At 42.4% G+C, this 17,965-nt stretch overlaps 1 protein-coding gene across 5 annotated transcripts in view; it reads right to left on the bottom strand.

Annotated features, from left to right (window-relative positions):
• The window catches only part of LOC144770644 (B-cell receptor CD22-like), a 681,379-nt gene that overhangs the window by 631,286 nt on the left and 32,128 nt on the right, over positions 1 to 17,965 (bottom strand). The window contains exon 2 of one of the 5 annotated variants that reach the window (XM_078655346.1): positions 16,296 to 16,351. The exons of the other annotated variants lie outside the window; for them this stretch is intronic. The gene's annotated coding sequence lies outside the window, so the exon portion shown is untranslated. The remainder of the gene's footprint in view (positions 1 to 16,295; positions 16,352 to 17,965) is intronic. 5 annotated transcript variants of the gene reach the window in all.

Here is a 17,965-nt window from a genome sequence, read left to right as displayed (position 1 = left end):
GGATTCTTCTCACCAAAAACTTCACAGCTAAGTCGAAGTACATTTCGAGGAGGCTACTACCTGGTTGATTTGTAATTGTAATACACCCGTGCAGAAAGCACACTATGCAGTCTTCAATCTCAATAAGTAAGGAATATATAGCTTACCTGTTTCCGCCACCACCGTTTGATCCCCCACAGGAACGGCCACCAGCTCTTCTACCGCCGCATCCTCCCCAGAGGCCTCCGAGTCCAAGTCCAACACATCAGCCACCTCCGCGCTGGCCCCGTCACCAGATGTTACACCTACAAAGTACATTTAAGAAAGTTAGAATACACCACTCACTACTATATAATATTTGGTCTAGGAGAAATGTTAAAAAAACAGAATACAATGTAATAATTTGTGACTGTCTACTCCATAGTAAAAATGTCCCATTTTCCAGGGAAGGCTGTTGTCTTGCTGCACTTTTATGCACAACTGATGAATGCTTGCTTTTGATTTTTAACACGCACCACTTTTTCTCCTAACAGACAGAAGCTTGACTCCTGAGTCCTAAGAACACGACCAGGATCAAGTTCAAAGTAGGTGAGAGTTCGGCTCGACCACAAGAAATGTGTCCAATTAATCGTCAGCACTAACCACTTTTCCGTTTACAGTTAAATAGTTTTATGACAAAGTAGATTTCAATAAATGTGTTTACTTTTAATAAAGCTTTTACACTTAAATAGACTCTGTGGTTTTTGTTCCTCTAGACTAGAGTGGATGAGCTAAAGGTTTTGGAATTTTTGCAAGCATGAGTGCCTCTGACACTTCTTGACTGTGCTGTGACTCCGTACTACTCTCTTGTCCTGCGTACGATAATCTAGAGATCATTGGGGATCTATAATCGGTGACTTCGGGAGCTGAATGACTCTGCCACACTATCTAGTCAGTAAGGAGACAGTGCATAGAGGTATTGCTGAATATAATGGGAGTCCAATGGAATTGCCAAATGTCCAATCTTAGTTAGCTACACAGACAGACTAATAAAAATAGTCTAGTAATACCACAGGGACTCATCATATTCGAGGCAGGATAAGAATTTATATTCAGTCTACAAGAAGATCAAAGACGATTTAGAAAAAATCGAATGAGGAACGCTAGGAAAAAATAGGTACTGTTTAGTAAAATGTAAACTTACTGGGGCCAGCAAAGGAGCCCTCGCCTGCCCGATCCTGGCCTGCATCCTCAGCACCCTCCTCCTGTGTCCTCTTGCCCTTGGGGGGAGCTGATGTACAACATGAAAGAAAGAAAAACCATAAAACATGGATGAGATTTTTCAACCAAATCAAACATTTCAAAAGAACAATAACAACATATTTTGGAAAAATAGCAAATAGATAGACAACTATTCCACGGGATCTATCTCATGTGGTATACTACGTTATTCGTATTGCCTGATTTGCGGAACGTTGACTTAGAAAGTTCCTATGTAACTCAATAAACAGACTACTAAAGAGGTTTGCCTAGGCCTGGCACTGCAGGCAGTAGTGCACAACACGTGACAGACAAAGTCCATCCTGCTTGCAGATCAGTGAATACTCAAACTATCAATCCACCCGCCACCACCGCCACTATTTCTTCTGATAGCCATGTGACTGTCTAAAGGAAGGACACTGGACTTCAGTCTGTTGGGGCTGATTTATAAGTCCCTTGCGGAAGTTGCGGCTGATTTTCCTCCATTGTTGCGTGCCTTTTCTGACGCAGCGGCAGAACAAAAGACTCGCCATGGTGTTGGTGCGGCGTATATATTAAAAAAAAAACACATATGGGCATATGGGCGATGCATCACGTTGTAAAGCCCTGCGCCATCAGGGGGCGTTCCGGCGCAAGGGAGGGCGTACCTGCGCAGGAACGAATCCTAAAAGTGGCTGAGGGAAATCTACAAGATGTCAATCAGTCATTTTTATGACAATGATGCATGACTCAAACCCTGCGCGCTTGAAGCCGACGTACGGCTTGATGCAGCATTGGGGAGATAGGGTACCCCAGAGCATTGCTGGAGCTGCGCCATCGTTGGCACGCAACTCCAGCAATGCGCTGCCTTTACGGCACAGATGCGTAAGGCTTCTGTGACGTTTTGGGCCAATGGGTGGTGGTGGCATGGCACACAATTACTGCCGCATCCCTGCTACTTTGCAGGGATGCGCCGGTAATTGAAAATATGACCCTTACTGTCTAGCATTACGCAGTTCTTTTCTTTACAGTACACTGATACATAATTTCTCAGGCCAATGAAATGCTTCTGAACACAACATACAAAACAAAGAAGCATAGTAGCAAGCAAGGCTACTGAGAAGGAGAGCAGTGCACCTGAAAATGAAATGCATAGAAGATTTTGAAATATAATTTACCTCAATGTAATCGGCAGCATTATTGCTCTTGGTAAAGAACAAAGATTTGCAAATAACAGAGCCGGATAAAACAGAGTAGTAAATGTACTACTACTACTACTCACCAAGCCCGGGGACCTCTACGCCGAGCGCGTCCAGCAAGTCCCGCTCCCGGTCCATGACATCGGTCCAGCGGTGGGTGGCCTGGTTATACGTGCGCCGGACCCCAGAGATCTTGTACATGGCCCGGCACACCTTCTCCCACCGCTGGCGGCGCTCCCGGATGCCATAGCCGGTCGCGATCTTGCCGCCTCCCAGGATCGTCTTGGGGAGGCGGCGCTGGACATGGAAGATCAGTGCCGCCACTTCCTCCGCGCTAAAGATCTCCCTCGGGACCACTTGCTCCCCCCTTAAACGCCCGCACGGGAGCCGGGCACGGGGTGCGGGACCCTTCCCCTTCTCAGGGTGCTTCCCGGCTCCCTTTACCATGGTCTGGGCAGAAATAAACTTAAATGATAAAGAAGAAATAGAATAGTGAAGAAGAAAATAAAAGAGTTTAAAAAAGTAGTTTAAAAGTAACTAAAAGCTGCAGAAAACACAAAAATATAGAGCTAGAAAAATAGAGGGTTAGATAATAAGTAAAATTAGATCAAAAAAACTTCAAACAAGCAAAGGATGGCAGAGATTGAGAGAGGATAGAGAAAGCATGCCCAGAACCATAGCAATGAATGAGAAACAAGATGGCCGCGCCCGTTCACGACCGCGTGGGTAAGTTCGCGCGAGATTTTCCTTGCGAGTACGCGCGAACTTGTACTCGCGAGCAGCACACTTTGCGAGATTACACATAGCGGGCGGAAACGGAATTACGTCACGCCAACAAGATGGCCGCGCCCGTGTACGACCGATAGGGTAACTTGGCAAACGAATAGCTAGAAGCGCCTCGCGAACACGCGCAAGATCACGCGAACATACACGTCGCAACAAAAACAATTTTGTATTCGCACGTATTCGCGGCTTCCGAAATCGATCTCGCACGGATTCGCGCCCCAAATAACGCGCGAAATTGCAAAAAAAACGATTTTAGCTAAAATGAAAGCAATGAGCAGGTGCAAAAGTTCAAACTTAACATTAGTAACATTCAAGGTAGTGCTTCCTGATGGGCCCCTCCAGAGTTTGCAACAATTCTATGACCCTGCTATGACCCAAACAGCAGGCTCATAGAATAGCACCATAAAGGTCCTGTAAAAAAAAAAAATCACTGCAACAAATAGCAAATTACAGATAAGGAAGGAAGCAGGTGCCAGCCAGACTGGAACTTTCAAAATTACTGACACATTAATGAAACACAAATTAATTGATGGCAGTTGAAGAAGGGCAGGTGTGCTAGCTTTTTTCAACCACCATAATCTACAGTAATAAATAAACCTAATAGGTGCCTGTGAGGATGTACTAGAGGGTGGCATGGGTGTCCCAGAGGGTGGCAGTGGTGAAACAGAGGGTGCTGTGAACCTGTGATGATAAACCAGACGTAGAAACAACATAGTCGCGGCCGTTGCAAGCCGAAAAGTAAGTTCGCAATTGCGAACTTGTCCCAAAATCGGCGCGAACACGCGCCAACACAAAAAACGGAAAAATCCGCAAGTCCGCTAGAGTTCGCGGATCTTCGCGGATTGCGAATCCGTAAATACGCAAGTTCGCGGATTGCCAATCCGCAAAATCCGCCCATGCTTACATAGGAGTCAATTGGAAGGCATTAGCAAATTGCGAGTGGCACTTTGAAAATTTCATGGGTGCAGGGGGGGGGTCCAAAGGACCCCCCCATGCACCCCTGAAATTTATTTTTCGCATCATGTTTCACACACACATGTCCTAAGGACATGTGTGTCCGTAACATGAATGTTGAAAAAAAAGCATTTTCAGCATTTTAAACACTTTTTCCAAATTTACCGAGTGGTTCAATCACTCGGTAAATTTGACACCCTAATTGCGATTTCACACTTTTAAAAGTAATGATGCATTGCTTTCAAGAAATCGCACATCTGCGACTTCTTAAAAGCAATCGCAATTTTAGAACTCGCAAAAATGTTACGAATTCTAAAATTGCTTCATGCATCCCAAAAAGCACTTTTGGAATCGCAAACAGCCGATTTTAAGGAATCGCACCGTTTGCGACTCCAAACATGCTTGATGCATGTGGGCCTATGATACCACATTTGGAGAGCAATTTTGGAACTGTGACTGAACCTCTGTTAGAAGGACTGCTGCACTACACAAAGGACTCATCTGGACTGCACATCTGCTGTTTCCCTGCTACTTGCTGCTGGCAAGATGGCCTGAAGGACACACAGGATTGCTTTTCTGTTTGTTGCGCTCCTGTCAGCTGCTCCCGGATTCTGGTTTCCCAGAGGACTGCTGTTTACAAGGAGGAACTATTATCAGGACTACCTGCCCTATGTGCTGACCTGCTGCTTGCTAGCCCCCCTTTGTGCCCCGCACCTACTGTTTTCCAGGGGCTGGCTGAAGGACCTCTGCTCGTTCAGTGTCCTCCTGTTGGTGGGGTTCCTAGGTTGACTAGTTGGACCCTGTAACCTAGTGAACGTAGAGTGCTTTACAATTCCACTTCTCGGTTCTTCACTAGCACGTGTTGAGTGCTTCCTTTTTGCTTAAGACTAGCACTTCAATCAGTCACATGACTGTGCTGTGGTGTAGAAGGTGTCTGTGAAAGCAGTACATCAAGCTGCAGACGAGGAAGACCGCTTTACTGCCGAACGTGTTGCCTGGACAACATAGACGACGCCTGTGACATCAGCACCATTTCTGAAGGATGGAAACCAGTGCTGTGTTTTCACTGTGCCAAAAAGCCGGCTGGGAGAGACCGCCAGCCCGAAGACCCGTGCACTGCCTTAATAAAGTGGTGAAAAGCTCAATACGGCCCACCTGCTCCCCCCGACAGATATATCTGACAAAACCTGCATAGTGATTGAAATCGCGCTGCACAAGCAGGTAGCTGAACTTGCAACGGCATTGTGGAAGGTACTGTTTCCCTGGAATGGGACCTCTGTAGTCATGTTTTGCCATCCCTCACAACTTGTGTGCGGTGGAACCAGCCTCAAATACCTGGTCCAGGGGGGAGGGCTATGCAGAACCCTCATTCCGTGCTCGGAACGACCCGGGTTAGTCTGACCCTGGCTGAAGCCGTCCCGTGCTCTGTTTAGTGGTAAAAGGTTAGAGACCCAGGAGGCCTCTGAACTACCAGACTTTGGGACCATTGGCTGTTCCACATTGGAGAGGTGAGATCTCGACTGAGGCCCCTGCTTAGTGGATGGCAGAACTTCTCTGGGGATTACTTTATTACATTTAATAGGCACACAGGGATTTCCATGCCCTATTTTGCTTACAAGAGAACACACTTAAATGAGGCACACAGAAATTCCTGTAACTCCACTGCTAGGACTGAGGGAATCCTGAGCTACGTGGGTTAATGGCTACTGATATATTCATGATGTTTTGCTGTGTATCACTGGTAATATGTAGGGAGTTATGTGTTTGGCCTCCAACTTATGTGCTGCATTTCAAGCCCTAAGGTACTAATGTATGTTGTTTGATCCTTGCGTAGGATAACAAGTTATATTCCAGTGTTTGCATGATATGCACAGTACTTATAGTGTATGTTATTTTGGTCTATGTGGTATGTACAATATACTAAATAATTTTAAATAACTGTGTGGAGTTTCTTTTGTGATTTCTTTAGTGTGTTACTGGTTTGAGTGTGTTGTGTAAATGCTTTACAAATTGACTCCAGGGATAAGCCTGACTGCTGTGTGCCAAGCTACCAGGGTTCAGCACAGGTTATCTTTGGTGTGTAACTTACTTGCCCTGTTTACAGTGGTGGGTTCTGTGATGTGTAGGTGCATAACCTAGCCAATCAGAAATGCCATTTCTAACATAACATCATCCGATGAGTGTTCTAGTTTGTTTTATAGTTTACATAGTGACAGGTAGCTGTCATATTACATTTCTACCTAATTTTGAACAACTTGCATTCTACTAATATGTGAAAGTGTTTACAAAAAGCATGTGCTCCTAATGCACCACAGCTGTGGAGTGGTATTGAACTTGTTATAAATGTTTTATACAAGAGTAACTCTGTTTGCAGGTGACAGTTGATTTGTGTTCATTATGCTTCAGACCATTTGTTGCGTTCTACAGAAAGTGTTTTCTATAGGAGAAAGATTCTATGTAGTATATACGAACTTTTGTAAGCTGCCTTGCGTTATTAGCGAGAATCTTGTTAGAATCATAATTTATACTTAACATAGAAAATTGTGTGTACCATGAACTAAACTAGGCATGTTTGCTAATTTTGCCAGAATAGATAAGCTATCTGGAAAGTTTTCACCAAAGTGTGAAGGGTGCAGCCAGTGTGTTGTTTAGCACATTCAGAATGTGGTTATTTCACAAAATGTGAATGCCCTCACTTCTCTTTTATGTAAATTACAAAGAAAGGGGAAGTAAGCTATGTCAGCGTGATAGGAAGATAGATTGCACATTTCTTTTTTGCTTGGTGATGTTCTGTCGCCCGGAATCTCGTTATGACTGTGAAAGGAAAACATTTGAGGAGGTAATGCTAACTTTGCAAAGGTGCAAAGAACAGGGCAAATTCATTTTGCACCCTTTTTTGTATTTACTGTTTTTAATATAGGTAATAAAGAAGGGGTGTACAAAGTACGGTGTTGGCCTACCTTTCCAGATATCCCCTGATTCTGTAAATAAGTTCAATTTAAGTATTTTATGCGGTTAACGGATATCTTAAAATTCGGTTCCACAGCATTAAAACTGGCTTTTCATTCTTCTAAGCTTTGTCCTCAAATAAACAGTGATGAGCAGAAAGTAGATATTAACTGGAACAATTCTATTGTGCATGCTAAACACAGTACCGTAAAAAGGGATTATCTCTGCATTTTTCTGCACATTGTAAATTTCATCATTTTTAGTCTGTTTTACACTAGAGTAATTCTAAAATCGTTTTTACTCTTTATTTCGGCAATTATAATATCTATTTAATATGAAAGAGCAATACATAAACGATTGAAGCATTTTACAGGAAGGGTGATGGTGTGGCGATGTATATATAATACCTGCTGCTGTTTATTTTAAGGATATTCAGGGTTATTTAATGCAATTCAGAGTTACATGACTTTACAAAGGAACTCGGACTTCGGCCTCATTCCTTCACATGGTCACATGGTCACAGAACTACATCCTTGTACAGCAGATTTCAGCAGCAGGCGTTTTATTCCTTATAATACATAGTCACACCATCACCCTTCCCTTAAACCACTTAAGTTCCTAGTGATTTCCTTTTTTTTTATAATGCATGGCAGGGGGGTACTTTATCCCATATATTACAAGCAAGTAATGATTTACAATGTATTTATCATACATGAATGTCTATTTTTTTACAGTCTATGTTCTATGTTTACACTGGGTCAAAAATATGTCTGTAATAAAAGCTAAAGTAAAATCTTATTGGACAATTTGTTATTTCAGAACCAGGACATCAGGTGCAAAAAGGAGTTGACCAGTGATTTGGGGCAATACAAAGCATATGCTAGTAGGGGCTCATGCGCCCAAAAAAATCTGAAATTGAAATAATAGGAAAAGTGGTATTTTTATAAAGTGCATATCAGACATAGTACCGTACAAAAGTATGTATTTTCTAACTGTGTTATGTCCTAAAATAATAGTAGCATTTTCAGCATCCAAATAGAACGATGCTCTTCTGAGGTGGTTGTCACATTCAGAGCACTTGACTTACACAAGTTCAGTCTGTGAAGACTACAGACATTTTTCACTCTATCCTGCATTACAGGCTCTGCCCGGTGCAAAGAAGATGAAGTTTCCAGCCTTGGGCTTCGGACATGTTTAGATATGTTTTCCTCTTTCACCCAAACTGGCTGGAGCCTTGGATTAGCCTCGTCTGCAGCGAGCTTTTGGCCCAGGGCTCGTAGGATCTCACATTATACACTTAAAAGGAGCAAAATGCTTGGTACACAGGTCACTCTCTGAAGCGCTGCACTAAGGGAGACTGGCAATTAAGTGCACGTGACCCTTTAAAGCTGCGGCATGCTAAGACTGAGCCGGGAATGGGTGGAAGATGAAAAGTCGTGCAGCATTTCTCAGAAGAAAAACATTGTAGTTAACTGCTAGCAACAATTTCATGAGCCAAGCCTTAAAGTTGCGTGCGCATGCGCTAACATTATTTGTTGTTATTCATTAATTAATAGTTTAAATAGAGCGAGCAACCATCATCACTTGTTAAATGATGCAGGGTACAGATGATAATCTTCTGATCCTGGAACCCGGCCCTTAACTCTAAAATATTATTTTTCATTTAATTCAGTTCTACGATTATCATGGAAACATTGAGTCTTGTCAGTACTGGTGCCAATCTGCTGCAAACCAATCAGCTGCTGAAAGCACCGGGTACTTAATAAATCCGTTCTGAAAGTTGATTAAACTTCCAAACACCACCACAAGCTTTGAGCAACTAGCAAGGACATGAAACACAGCGTGAGTTACAAATGAACCGAAGGGGTGTACATGCACAAACCAAACTCCTCTTTTTACGGTCAAAATCCTTGAATGGGATTGTTTTGTAGGTGCACTTTAATGAATGCAAGCATATCTGTTCTATTGCTTGGGGGGAAACTCAGCACCAACAAGTTAGGGGCTGGGGATTTCTTATCCATATATCTGGCATTCAGCCCTTAAATTGAATCGTTGGCTGTTCCCAAACTGAAGACATGCAAAATAAGTTGTTATAATGTACCCCGCCTATGAGAGGGCCAGCCTTGCTTCATTGAAAAATGCCGGGACATGTAAATTCAGTACACATGTCCTCCATTTTAAATACTAGGCACCGTACCCTGTAGGCATTTAGGGCCGTAATGGCGGAGGAGCATCGCCCCCTCCCCTGCAGAAATCCAGCAGAGGCAAACGAGAAAAATAAAATGATAATAAAACAATATTGTAATTGTGTTATTTGTCCCTGAGTCAGAGCCAGCCAAGTTGCGGCTGAGCCATCCTCAGCTTTTGGAGGAGTAATGGGCATTGGTAAGTGTGCCTGTCGGTTTGGAAGGCTGTCTTAATCCAACCAAAAAGACATGCGCAATTAGCCTTTCTCTAACCCTAAGGGGGTAAGACAGTCTTAGCTGTCTGAGCGGCAAACCATGCCGCTCAGACCAATCCCAAAAAACAACAAGTGATGGACTGAATGTGGATCAATGTCACACACTCCCCCAGTCAAAAGATCTGGGCCCAAATCCATCGTTTTTTTGCACTCCACACCACCCTGGGTCAGATAATGGCTTTATGCAAATCAGCTCTGACCCTGTTGCCCCATGGGAACAGTCCAGTCCGAACTACAACAGCCATATCTTTCCCAGACCGGAATCAAGCATCCGAGGACCGGACCGGTTTCGAGGTAACACCTCTCTTCAGCCCGGCTAGCTTGACTCCAAGTGGTGTGGAGTGCCTGGGACCCACGTCTGGGCATCCCCAGCGCACTTAGGGCGGCAATTGCAAAAAACAACAAGTGATGGACTGAATGTGGATCAATGTCACACACTCCCCCAGTCAAAAGATCTGGGCCCAAATCCATCGTTTTTTTGCACTCCACACCACCCTGGGTCAGATAATGGCTTTATGCAAATCAGCTCTGACCCTGTTGCCCCATGGGAACAGTCCAGTCCGAACTACAACAGCCATATCTTTCCCAGACCGGAATCAAGCATCCGAGGACCGGACCGGTTTCGAGGTAACACCTCTCTTCAGCCCGGCTAGCTTGACTCCAAGTGGTGTGGAGTGCCTGGGACCCACGTCTGGGCATCCCCAGCGCACTTAGGGCGGCAATTGCAAAAAACAACAAGTGATGGACTGAATGTGGATCAATGTCACACACTCCCCCAGTCAAAAGATCTGGGCCCAAATCCATCGTTTTTTTGCACTCCACACCACCCTGGGTCAGATAATGGCTTTATGCAAATCAGCTCTGACCCTGTTGCCCCATGGGAACAGTCCAGTCCGAACTACAACAGCCATATCTTTCCCAGACCGGAATCAAGCATCCGAGGACCGGACCGGTTTCGAGGTAACACCTCTCTTCAGCCCGGCTCAGACCAATCCCAGCACTTTTCTCATGCTGGGAGTGAGAGAAGCGCTGGGATTGGCATTTTTGGAGCCTAAGCAGTGTGTGCCAGCCCTGGACTGCCGGAGTCGAGGATTGTGAGAGAGGAGCAAGGCGGTGGCTGCCACAGCAGCAGGTAAGTACAATTTTATGTATTTTTAATTATGTCTGATGTGAAATCTTTGTTTGTCTCGACCCGCCCCATCATTTCGCAATGTGAGTAGACACTACTGTGTACCTGAGGGGTGACATGTAAGTATTAACCCCATCCGTGCTTGGGAGCACTCCCGCCTTGGTGCTGCGAACGGCCAACGGCTGTTGCAGCCCCGCCCGCTCATTAGAACGCCCGCACCGCGGCAGAATTGCCGCCGCAGTTAAGGTGTTAAAAAGGCAGGTTTAGGTTCTCACATGTTTTATTTTATGCCAGGTCGATTTTGCAGTTTTCAACTGAAGACTCGGTGTATTGGGGCAGGCCTGAAGACATCCTTTGAATTGTCACTGTATTGGTGGCACAGTAGGTGCTGCAGTCCACAAGTGACATTTAACTTACAGTCCCTGAGAATACAGAGTACGGTATGCTAGGGACTTGCAGGTAAGTTAAATATGCCAATCAGCGATGAGCCAATTCTACATTTTTTTAGAACTGAGAGCACATGCACTCGGCACTGGATTGCAGCTCCCCAGAGTTCAGAGTTCCTACGCCAGCAATAAAATCTATCTAATAAAGGGGGATTACCAACCAAAAAGGACATTTTTTTACAGCGCCCCTTTGGCTCAAACCTTACATATAAGATGCAAGTGCCAATATTCAACCTTTAATGCCACCTATGCGTATAATTTCATCCAGTACACAAGTACTAGCATTTTTCCATGGGTGCCCTATGCCAAACTTTACCTCCAGTGTGCCAGAATGTTGTCATGGGTATCCCATACTAAAGAAATGACTCTGTTAAACCAGTTCTGAATTTTTTCATGGGTGCCTCTATAATTCATGAATTACCTGAAGTATACCACCTAGCTCACATACGTTGTCTCACTCCTTCTCACTTATCATTCATCCTGCCTCATAGTCTTAATCATAGTATCACTCACTCACTGGCACTCACTCTCATTCTCACTCACATTCCTTCACATTCTCTAATTCTCCGTCATAATATCATTCTTATTTATTCTCACTCAAAGTCACTCTGTCTCTAACTCACTAATTCTCAAGCACTAATAGTAATTTACTGATATTAAACCTCATTGATTCTCACTCACTACCTGTCACTCCTATACTTCTACTCACACACACATACATACAGACGTGCTCTCTCACACATTCTTACCTGTATGTACACAGATACATTTTAAGCATTTTATTTTACCAACATAAGCTGCCAGCGGTAATCCCATTCCACAACCTCATACTCCACTTTTTATTGCATTAATAGTACATAATAGACTTTTATTTACTGTTAATGTATTTAAAAACAAGAAGAAAAAGTGTTGGGAGAACAATGCCCATTAGGAGGATTCCCCCCTCTGCTCTTTGCCATCTTATACCTACCTCTCTGAGGCTAGCGGTGGCAAAGTCAGTACCTGGGGCAAAAAGGGGGAAGGGTGGAGTGGCAAATGAGACGCCGCAGACCCCTAGGTGATGTCCATGACCCTGACCTTTGATAGTGCAGCGGAGGGAAATTTTGGGCCCTGGCACTTATTTTTTTTAAACTAAGCACAGCCAGCATTCAGTCCACCGGTGGGGACGGGCCGACAAATGAATTGCGTGTCTTCTGGCAAAAAAAAGTATTTTACTCAACAAGGACAGGCTCAATTTACCTCAACATCATTTATGAGACACAAGTTTGCAGAGTCTTTAGCCAGAGTGAATACGGGAGGGGATTGTTGACACCCCCTTGTGTTGCTGAGCTGTGACAAGCACACCAGTGGTTGTAGTGGAGTCGGAAATGGTTTATCCAACCAGGAAGCAATGGTCATAAATGATTATTTACACATCTGCTGCAGTACGGTCAGGGCTGGTATCTTCGGACACAAACCTGGAATCTGATTTGCCCCACCAATATCATCAAGGTGGAACCATCGCAAAAACGTAGTCACAGGTTTTCACAGCGGTACTGACCTAAATATCAAGTGAGGACTTGTCTGGACAAGAAACATACACCTCACAAAGCCTGAAGATGCACGAATGCCCTGACTAGAGCACCGTAGGATACCATTGTACATGTGATGATAATTGGAGAAAATCTAGCACTGAGACATAGTCTATTCCAAAGTTTTATGCTATATTAATCTATCTATAAATAAAATATGACACCAGAGAACAGGGTTTTCGTATATAGGAAGGGATGGCGCTCAGCTAATTCACGTTGGTGTGTTAGACATAAAACAATTAGGTATCGTGCTAACAACCAAGGGGAGGCTCTAATAACCCCTTAATTAGTGGAGGAAAATCCTACCACCTATACAAGTAGCACAAGGTCCCTTGCACAAATACAATATAAAGTAAACAACGTAGAAGAGACTTGAAAACAATTGGAACAAGATTCCATTTTGGTATCCTGGTTTCTTTAATTAGTTATGACACCAAAACAGCCAGCTGACACGTGTTTTGTCAGAGAAATAGTGGTCTCCGACTCTTCAGGGCAGGGAATGATATAAAAGATAACCTGAGAGCAAGGTATACACTGACAGGTCAAGAAAACACACGTTCTCACACACGTGGTAAACAACTTCACCCAATACTCGTGGAAACCATTTCAATAGAAAACCAATAATACATTAGTGTGGGGCAGACCCCTTGCCAATCACTTATGTAATGCAGTACTAGAAACATCGAAGCATGATAAGGTACATCAAAATGTCACATCACTCAGTAGGAAATCTTTGTCCATGGATGCAGTGCAACCCAGAACACATTTCACTATCCCATGGTGACATACATACAAGTAATACTTCCCAGTGTCTACTCAACATGCCCCAGTGATAAGGGAATAAGTAAGCAAGTAAGCAAAAACTGATATGTGGGCTTTGTGTCAGCCCTCTTGGAGTATTAATTCCTTACAGTCATAGTACTGGTCATGAGGGTTTTTGTTCTGACTCCACGGAAATGCTTTTACTGTAGTGCCTGAGGTGCATTGTTACACACGGAAATTGACAGGACTAATTTGGTGAATGCAGAATCCATATTGAAAATAAAGCGTCCATAAATTGCAAAAAAGCTATTGTCTCACAACATTTTAGTCAAACAGTGCAAAGAAGCACAACTTTCCCAGACAACTATATTTAATGTGGACATATTTGAATTGTAATAGAACAATCTTTCACTGGCACGGGAAAAATGAAGAGGTTCATCTAACTCAGAAACATTTTTTCTGGGCCTGAGAAGGGAATATAAAAAAATGTTCTCCAAGAAATAAATGGTGGGCCAGTCCAGGACTTGGCAAATATTACTCGGTCGAACAAAATAAAAAAAAATGCTAAGCTGCCTTGGACAATCTGTTCATTGCAATGGGCATAGACAAAACATTGAACTTCATGTAAGGGCCAATGTGTGAGTTTCTCATTTAAAAAAAGTTGTATAAACAGGAGTTTGACACAAGCAGACATATGCCTGCAAGTAATGATATAAGTGGCTTTGAAAGTATGTGTATTCTTGGACTTGATTTTCAAGAGCCATTAAGCAGAAAAAGGGTAAAAAGTCCTTTTATTTTCACCGACACTTCATACTGGGCAGGTATTTTGACTAAAGTCTATAATGCAGCACGTATTGTTTAAAGCCTCCCGCAATCGTGGGGATCTACCATATTGGTTTCCTGACATTAAAAAAAGTAGATGTAATGGCCCCTCCAATTATAACCCTAATCCCTTTTCAATGGGGTGGAGAAAATAGTAAGGTGGGTACATTGAATCAACTAATAGGAATGGCAAGTTGCCAACCAAATATTAACTAATAGTCAGGCAGGTTTCAGACAGGAGATAAGAACACATATTTTTATTACACTAATAGTGAATGATAGTCTTTTATTTATCGTTAATGTAGTTGAAAATTAGCAGGAAGACAAAGTGGTTGGACCTTAAATGATGTCCATGACCCTGACATTTAATAGTTCCTGCTGCATGCTTTTGAGTAAAATTTTAGGCCCCAGATTTACTCTTTTTCAAATTAAGCACGGCCAGCATTCGTTCCACCGGTGGTGTGGAGCCAATATTTGAACTGTGTGTCTTCTAGCAAAATAGCATAATTTGCTAAAGCAAGCACTGGCTCAATTTCCCCCATTGTAAGAAACACTTTTGCAGTACTTGGATCTGAGACTTTAACCAGAGGGAATACGGAAAGGGAGTTTTGCAAGTATTCTGCCTAAAAATAATATGTGCCTAATATATTAGAATATGTTACATCTTAAAATGTCCATTGTATATTACCTTCTTTGGTCTAAGGTCTCCCCTCAACCCACCTTTTCTGACAGCCTTCAGAATCCTTCACTCCTGTAACATGGCGAGGGTCCGTTTCGGCCCTAGCTGGGAGTGAAGCCAATTTTCCCCCATCTAAACTGGACTACTTCAAGGCTGTGTTTTGGCTCCTCTTTTATTTAGTATGTTCAATAATGATAATACCTGATGCTAAATGGTGCAAATTCTCTTACATGCAGACTGTGCAGTACTGTTATCACTGACAGAAAACTCCATTTACTCTATGATTGAGAGATTATATGGGGACTGCAGGTCCAAAGGTCTGTCAATTAATGTGTTAAAAACCAAAACCATGGTGATGAAATCAGAACCTGTAGAAAATCATTTGCAATCAACGCGTAACCATTAGAAAATGAAGCACACATCAATTATAACTATCATATAAAGTTCAGATTAGAGATCTACCCAATGAGAACCTATTAAGCCAAATGTGATGCTCATTTGCCTCAGTTTTGCACATATTGCACTTTATGCTCTTTTCAATTTAAACGTATGAACCAAGGCTCCCCTCCCTTTTTCAAAATGAGAGGACTAAGAGCCTATCAAGACAGCCTTTATTGTGTTATGGGATAGACAATATTAACATTGTTATCTCTGTGACCTCTTACATCTGGTCTGCCTGGCTTATTCTAAGGAAATAAGTGGATTGTACACTATACTATTTTGCAGAATTGTAATAGGACAGATGCTAAAATACATTTTTGTCCATAATCTGTTTCACATATGTTTGTTATTTTCAATTAAACAAATAGCATTGAAATGGCTTTTAATGTCTGTCGGATATGAGGGTGTTAAAATTGCCACTGTTTTTCTATGCTTTGTATATATCTACAAGACAAGACTACAAGCACGACTACAACAATACATGGAGTTCGCATCACCGGACGTACAAGCTGTATTCAGAAAAGGAAGAGGAATGTGAGACCAGAGCTCTAATATGCGATTGATAATTGAAAAAGACAGAGAATGATGTATTTTTCTGCTTTATAGACTATACCAAGGCCATCAACTGTGTTGATCATGGAAAATTGTGGAGCATATTAAAATAAATGTTTTTTTCAATCCACCTGATCAGTCTCATGAGGAATCTGTACAGTTGTGTAAACTAATACTTGGCTTAGCTCTAAAAGGTTTGTTTTTAACATCCATGGGTGACATGAGTGAACTTAGTTCATGTGCACAAACATTCGAATGTGAAAGACAGGTTATTTTAGCCCTGCAGACCCCAACCCAATACATAGTTGTTTTCCACTGTATTGTAATTGCATTTATATAGCGCTTACCACCCCTGAAGAGTCATCAAAGAGATTTTTCTGCAAGTAGCACACTACTCAGGAACCTAAAAAGAATTAGTGGTGAATTAGTAAAGTGAAATTTGAGCGTGGACATGTTAGTCTGTTATTTGGTTTGAAAAGGATATAGGTGGGATGGAAGAGAGAAGCGTTTGCATTTATATAGCACTTGATCCCTAGATGAGGTGTTGTAGCACTTTTCAGTGAGTAGCATGCTACTCTGGATCCCAAAAAGGATTAGTGGTGAATTGTTGTAAGGAAATATTAAATGTATTTGATTTGAGCGGTGACCAGGTTAGTCTGTTATTTGAATTGTAAAAGGAATATTAGAGGGATAGTAGAGTGTTAATGCTTGATGGTTACTAACATTCCCTAAACAGGGATCCAGGGACGGCATGGTAATTTGAAACAGACCTCTTTCATTCTCCCTAGTATCACATACTCACAAACTGCTCTAAGAAACAGACACCTTAAATAAAAAGCTTTATTTCAACAGACTCAATCTGTTGCTTAGCACATCTAAAATAACCACACAGAATATCATAAAAGCACAAATGAATGCTGTGAACAATGAGACTAAAATGACTTTTCCCACCATAGATAAAATATCTAAAAACTATAACACCCTAAAACCTACTTTTATGCAGTACATTAGGACCCCATGGAGTATTATAACTTGCATCTAGAGTTTCTTAGGGAGTATCAGGGCACTGCAGACCTGTTTACAGCAAAATGCTGTAGATGTCAAAAGTCCGAAATCCGTGTAAACACATGTCTCATCAGCTTCTCTCATCTTGGATTTTGCTCAATATCAGCTTTCAGTAGAAAGTGTAATGTGAGAGCATCTCTGACAGTCATTATCTTCTATGGCAAAATCCTGCGCAATAATCTTGGGTGAAGGACCTCTCCTGACAATTGTTGAAGTGTTGGACCTTTTATGCCGTATCTTATCTAAGATGGGAATTTCTTACATAACTTATGTGCATCAAGATGCTAGTTTAAGAAGCATTCTTATAAACAAATGAGGTAAAAATACATCAATTCATGCTACATTTGCATGGTCTTATTCTTGTTTGACCTTGAATGAGCGATAACAAGGCAATTGCACATCAGGTGTCTTATCTGTGCCATTGTCTGAGTGACAACACTTTCACTGGTTTTTCAAAAGATAAGGAAAGGCAGCATCTGCGTCAAAGGCAGACATGCCAATGAGACTGAGAAAATGGAGTCTAGGGCTGCTCTAGATGGAGTCAGGCCTTATGGTCTTTACATAAGTACCCCAACCAAGAAGTTACAGTGAAGGCTCATTATGGAGAAACAGAGTGGTTTAATCTTACAAAAGATGTTATCCTATCACCATATTTGTTCAAACTCTGCACTGAACATAGTGTGGAAAAATGGGGACTCAATTACACAACCCTCATTTTGCAAAGTGCAAAAGATCTCAAACCAATGATTATCAAGATCAAAGAAAATAGTGCTGCAGCTGGATTAAACCTAATTGTGAAAAAGGCAAAAAGTATGTCAACAAGGATCTTACAAGGTCTCAGCACTGACGATCGTTGGAATTTGCTCTCTCTGCGGGTTCACCCCCAAACTTTTTACCTTCACACCTCCTGTTTTCTGAACCCGTTTTTGTTGGCTTTTAGGACTATGTGCAC

This window comes from Lissotriton helveticus, chromosome 7 (assembly GCF_964261635.1).
Source record: "Lissotriton helveticus chromosome 7, aLisHel1.1, whole genome shotgun sequence".
Lineage (NCBI taxonomy): Eukaryota > Metazoa > Chordata > Amphibia > Caudata > Salamandridae > Lissotriton > Lissotriton helveticus.
The sequence above is the reverse complement of the archived record's forward strand: the minus strand, read 5'-3'. Positions and strand labels throughout refer to the sequence as shown.